This window comes from Oncorhynchus masou, unplaced genomic scaffold, assembly GCF_036934945.1.
Source record: "Oncorhynchus masou masou isolate Uvic2021 unplaced genomic scaffold, UVic_Omas_1.1 unplaced_scaffold_582, whole genome shotgun sequence".
NCBI classification, from domain to species: Eukaryota; Metazoa; Chordata; class Actinopteri; order Salmoniformes; family Salmonidae; genus Oncorhynchus; species Oncorhynchus masou.
In genome coordinates this window covers 195,014-200,438 of record NW_027012239.1, presented here as the reverse complement: position 1 = coordinate 200,438, position 5,425 = coordinate 195,014, and positions in this window count along the sequence as shown.

Sequence of the window (5,425 nt, the reverse complement as noted above, 5' to 3'; positions counted from 1 at the left end):
GCGAGAGAGAAAGAGAGAGAGACAGAGAGAGAGAGAGAGAGAGAGAGAGAGAGAGAGAGAGAGAGAGAGAGCGAGAGAGTGAGAGGGAGAGAGAGCGAGAGAGAGAGAGAGCGAGAGAGAGAGAGGCAGAGAGGGAAAGAGACCGAGAGAGAGAGAGAGAGAGCGAGAGAGAGAGAGAACGAGAGAGCGAGAGAGTGAGAGGGAGAGAGTGAGAGGGGAGAGAGAGAGAGAGAGAGAGAGAGAGAGCGAGAGACAGAGAGAGAGAGAGCGAGAGAGTGAGAGGGAGAGAGTGAGAGGGAGAGAGCGCTCCGGTGTGTTCAATCATTAACGCTGTGCAAACAATACATTGCCTTTTCAATGCAACCAAAGGAAAGTACTTACTGTTTGTTGTAACTCTGTCAGCGAGGCTGAGGGGTTGACAGTTACCCGGTGACTGGCTAGAGGAGAACAACGATCAACGCTGTCTCTGAGCAAGCAGGATGTCTCTGACCAAGCAGGCTGTCTCTGACCAAGCAGGATGTCTCTGACCAAGCAGGCTGTCTCTGAGCAAGCAGGATGTCTCTGACCAAGCAGGCTGTCTCTGACCAAGCAGGATGTCTCTGACCAAGCAGGATGTCTCTGACCAAGCAGGATGTCTCTGACCGAGCAGGCTGTCTCTGACCAAGCAGGCTGTCTCTGACCAAGCAGGCTGTCTCTGACCAAGCAGGATGTCTCTGACCAAGCAGGATGTCTCTGACCAAGCAGGCTGTCTCTGACCAAGCAGGATGTCTCTGACCAAGCAGGATGTCTCTGACCGAGCAGGCTGTCTCTGACCGAGCAGGCTGTCTCTGACCAAGCAGGATGTCTCTGACCAAGCAGGATGTCTCTGACCGAGCAGGATGTCTCTGACCGAGCAGGCTGTCTCTGACCAAGCAGGATGTCTCTGACCAAGCAGGATGTCTCTGACCAAGCAGGATGTCTCTGACCAAGCAGGCTGTCTCTGACCAAGCAGGATGTCTCTGAACAAGCAGAATGTCTCTGACCAAGCAGGCTGTCTCTGACCAAGCAGGCTGTCTCTGACCAAGCAGGCTGTCTCTGACCAAGCAGGATGTCTCTGACCAAGCAGGCTGTCTCTGACCAAGCAGGCTGTCTCTGACCAAGCAGGATGTCTCTGACCAAGCAGGCTGTCTCTGACCAAGCAGGATGTCTCTGACCAAGCAGGCTGTCTCTGACCAAGCAGGATGTCTCTGACCAAGCAGGCTGTCTCTGACCAAGCAGGATGTCTCTGACCAAGCAGGATGTCTCTGACCACGGTGTCCCTCTCCCAGAGCGCCAAGAACCTTGGCTTGACACTGGACAAGTACCTGCTCCTGCAGGTTCATGCTTTACAACATGCGTAGAGTACGACCCTACCTCACACAGGAAGTGGAGCATCCGTAGAGTACGACCCTACCTCACACAGGAAGAGGAACATCCGTAGAGTACGACCCTACCTCACACAGGAAGAGACCCTACCTCACACAGGAAGTGGAACATCCGTAGAGTACGACCCTACCTCACACAGGAAGAGACCCTACCTCACACAGGAAGAGGAACATCCATAGAGTACGACCCTGCCTCATACAGGAAGTGGAACATCCGTAGAGTACGACCCTACCTCACACAGGAAGAGGAACATCCATAGAGTACGACCCTACCTCACACAGGAAGAGGAACATCCGTAGAGTACGACCCTACCTCACACAGGAAAAGGAACATCTGTAGAGAACGACCCTACCTCACACAGGAAGAGGAACATCCATAGAGTACGACCCTACCTCATACAGGAAGAGGAACATTAGTAGAGTACGACCCTACCTCATACAGGAAGAGGAACATCCATAGAGTACGACCCTACCTCACACAGGAAAAGGAACATCCGTAGAGAACGACCCTACCTCACACAGGAAGTGGAACATCCGTAGAGTACGACCCTACCTCATACAGGAAGAGGAACATCCGTAGAGTACGACCCTACCTCACACAGGAAGTGGAACATCCGTAGAGTACGACCCTACCTCACACAGGAAGAGGAACATCAGTAGAGTACGACCCTACCTCACACAGAAAGTGGAACATCCGTAGAGTTCGACCCTAACTCACACAGGAAGTGACCCTACCTCACACAGGAAGAGGAGCAGGTCCTAATCCAGGCACTTGTCCTCTCCAGTCTGGTCTACTGCTGGCATCGTGTTCATGAGCATGGTGCTTCCCTACGGAGCAGAAAGGGGATCTTCCCCTCATTACCTTCAGGCTATGTTCAAGCCCTCCATCCCTCTACCTCTAATCTTTTGGTCCTCCCACCCCTACACCCCAACCTGAGCCCCCCATTCCTCTACCTCTAATCTCTTGGTCCTCCCACCCCTACACCCCAACCTGAGCAGTCCATTCCTCTACCTCTAATCTCTTGGTCCTTCCACCCCTACACCCCTCTACCTCTAATCTCTTGGTCCTCCCACCCCTACACCCCAACCTGAGCTGTCCATTCCTCTACCTCTAATCTCTTGGTCCTTCCACCCCTACACCCCTCTACCTCTAATCTCTTGGTCCTCCCACCCCTACACCCCAACCTGAGCCCTCCATTCCTCTACCTCTAATCTCTTGGTCCTTCCACCCCTACACCCCAACCTGAGCCCCCCATTCCTCTACCTCTAATCTCTTGGTCCTCCCACCCCTACACCCCTCTACCTCTAATCTCTTGGTCCTTCCACCCCTACACCCCTCTACCTCTAATCTCTTGGTCCTTCCACCCCTACACCCAACCTGAGCCCCCCATTCCTCTACCTCTAATCTCTTGGTCCTCCGACCCCTACACCCCAACCTGAGCCCCCCATTCCTCCACCTCTAATCTCTTTGTCCACCAACCCCTACACCCCAACCTGAGCCCTCCATTCCTCTACCTCTAATCTCTTGGTCCTCCCACCCCTACACCCCTCTACCTCTAATCTCTTGGTCCTCCCACCCCTACACCCCTCTACCTCTAATCTCTTGGTCCTTCCACCCCTACACCCCTCTACCTCTAATCTCTTGGTCCTTCCACCCCTACACCCAACCTGAGCCCCCCATTCCTCTACCTCTAATCTCTTGGTCCTCCGACCCCTACACCCCAACCTGAGCCCTCCATCCCTCTACCTCTAATCTCTTGGTCCTCCCACCCCTACACCCCAACCTGAGCCCTCCATCCCTCTACCTCTAATCTTTTGGTCACCCCACCCCTACACCCCAACCTGAGCCCTCCATTCCTCTACCTCTAATCTCTTGGTCCTCCCACCCCTACACGCCTCTACCTCTAATCTCTTGGTCCTCCCACCCCTACACCCCTCTACCTCTATTCTCTTGGTCCTCCCACCCCTACAGGAGGGCAGACCCCGCTCAGTCCAGTCCAAGCTCTTCTCTGTCCTGGCACCCCAATGGTGTGAACCAGCTTCCCCCTGAAGCTAGGACAGCAGAGAACATGCCAGCTTCCCCCTGAAGCTAGGACAGCAGAGAACCTGCCAGCTTCCCGGAAACATCTGAACGCCTACCTCTTAATTATTATTATTTATGTTTTAAATAGCTCTCACGTCGGGCTCCTCGCCACTTCTCTTTTCCCACGAGGACTGACTTTGCTGATCAGTACTCTGCTGAGGGAAAAATGTATTTGATACAATTGTGATATGTTGTTGTGTCACCTAGCTGTCTTAAGATGTATGTACTAATTGAAAGTCACTCTGGAATCGTAGCTAAATTACTAAAATGTGAAATGTAAACGTCAGCAGGACTGTCCAGTGGGTGCTGCTCTGTCTGATCTGAAGAAGGTAACTTTGAGTTCCAAAAACAGAACTTTCCATCAGAGTGTTTCTGGTGATGGTGAAGACCAAGCCTTTTGACGTAACAAATATCAACTTATTTAACCAGACAAGTCAGTGAAGAACAAATTCTTATTTTCAGTGATGGCCTACCTGGGAACAGTGGGTTAACTGCCTTGTTCAGGGGATCAGTGGGTTAACTGTCTTGTTCAGGGGATCAGTGGGTTAACTGCCTTGTTCAGGGGAACAGTGGGTTAACTGCCTTGTTCAGGGGAACAGTGGGTAAACTGCCTTGTTCAGGGGAACAGTGGGTAAACTGCCTTGTTCAGGGGAACAGTGGGTAAACTGCCTTGTTCAGGGTAACAGTGGGTAAACTGCCTTGCTCAGGGTAACAGTGGGTTTAACTGCCTTATTCAGGGGAACAGTGGGTTAACTGCCTTGTTCAGGGGAACAGTGGGTAAACTGCCTTGTTCAGGGGAACAGTGGGTTAACTGCCTTGTTCAGGGGAACAGTGGGTTAACTGCCTTGTTCAGGGGAACAGTGGGTAAACTGCCTTGTTCAGGGGAACAGTGGGTTAACTGCCTTGTTCAGGGGAACAGTGGGTTAACTGCCTTGTTCAGGGGAACAGTGGGTAAACTGCCTTGTTCAGGGGAACAGTGGGTAAACTGCCTTGTTCAGGGTAACAGTGGGTAAACTGCCTTGCTCAGGGTAACAGTGGGTTTAACTGCCTTATTCAGGGGAACAGTGGGTTAACTGCCTTGTTCAGGGGAACAGTGGGTAAACTGCCTTGTTCAGGGGAACAGTGGGTTAACTGCCTTGTTCAGGGGAACAGTGGGTTAACTGCCTTGTTCAGGGGAACAGTGGGTAAACTGCCTTGTTCAGGGGAACAGTGGGTAAACTGCCTTGTTCAGGGTAACAGTGGGTAAACTGCCTTGCTCAGGGTAACAGTGGGTTTAACTGCCTTATTCAGGGGAACAGTGGGTTAACTGCCTTGTTCAGGGGAACAGTGGGTTAATTGCCTTGTTCAGGGGAACAGTGGGTTAACTGCCTTGTTCAGGGGAACAGTGGGTTAACTGCCTTGTTCAGGGGTACAATGGGTTAACTGCCTTGTTCAGGGGAACAGTGGGTTAACTGCCTGTTCAGGGGGACAGTGGGTGAACTGCCTTGTTCAGGGGAACAGTGGGTTAACTGCCTTGTTCAGGGGAACAGTGGGTTAACTGCCTTGTTCAGGGGAACAGTGGGTTAACTGCCTTGTTCAGGGGAACAGTGGGTTAACTGCCTTGTTCAGGGGAACAGTGGGTTAACTGCCTTGTTCAGGGGAACAGTGGGTTAACTGCCTTGTTCAGGGGGACAGTGGGTTAACTGCCTTGTTCAGGGGAACAGTGGGTTAACTGCCTTGTTCAGGGGAACAGTGGGTTAATTGCCTGTTCAGGGGAACAGTGGGTTAACTGCCTGTTCAGGGGAACAGTGGGTTAACTGGCTTGTTCAGGGGGCAGATCGACAGATTCGAACCTTGTCAGCTCGGGGGATTACGACCTAGCAACCTTTCGGTTATCGAGTCCAACACTCTAACCGCTAGGCTACCTGCCTCCCCTCCACTCTAACCGCTAGTCTACCTG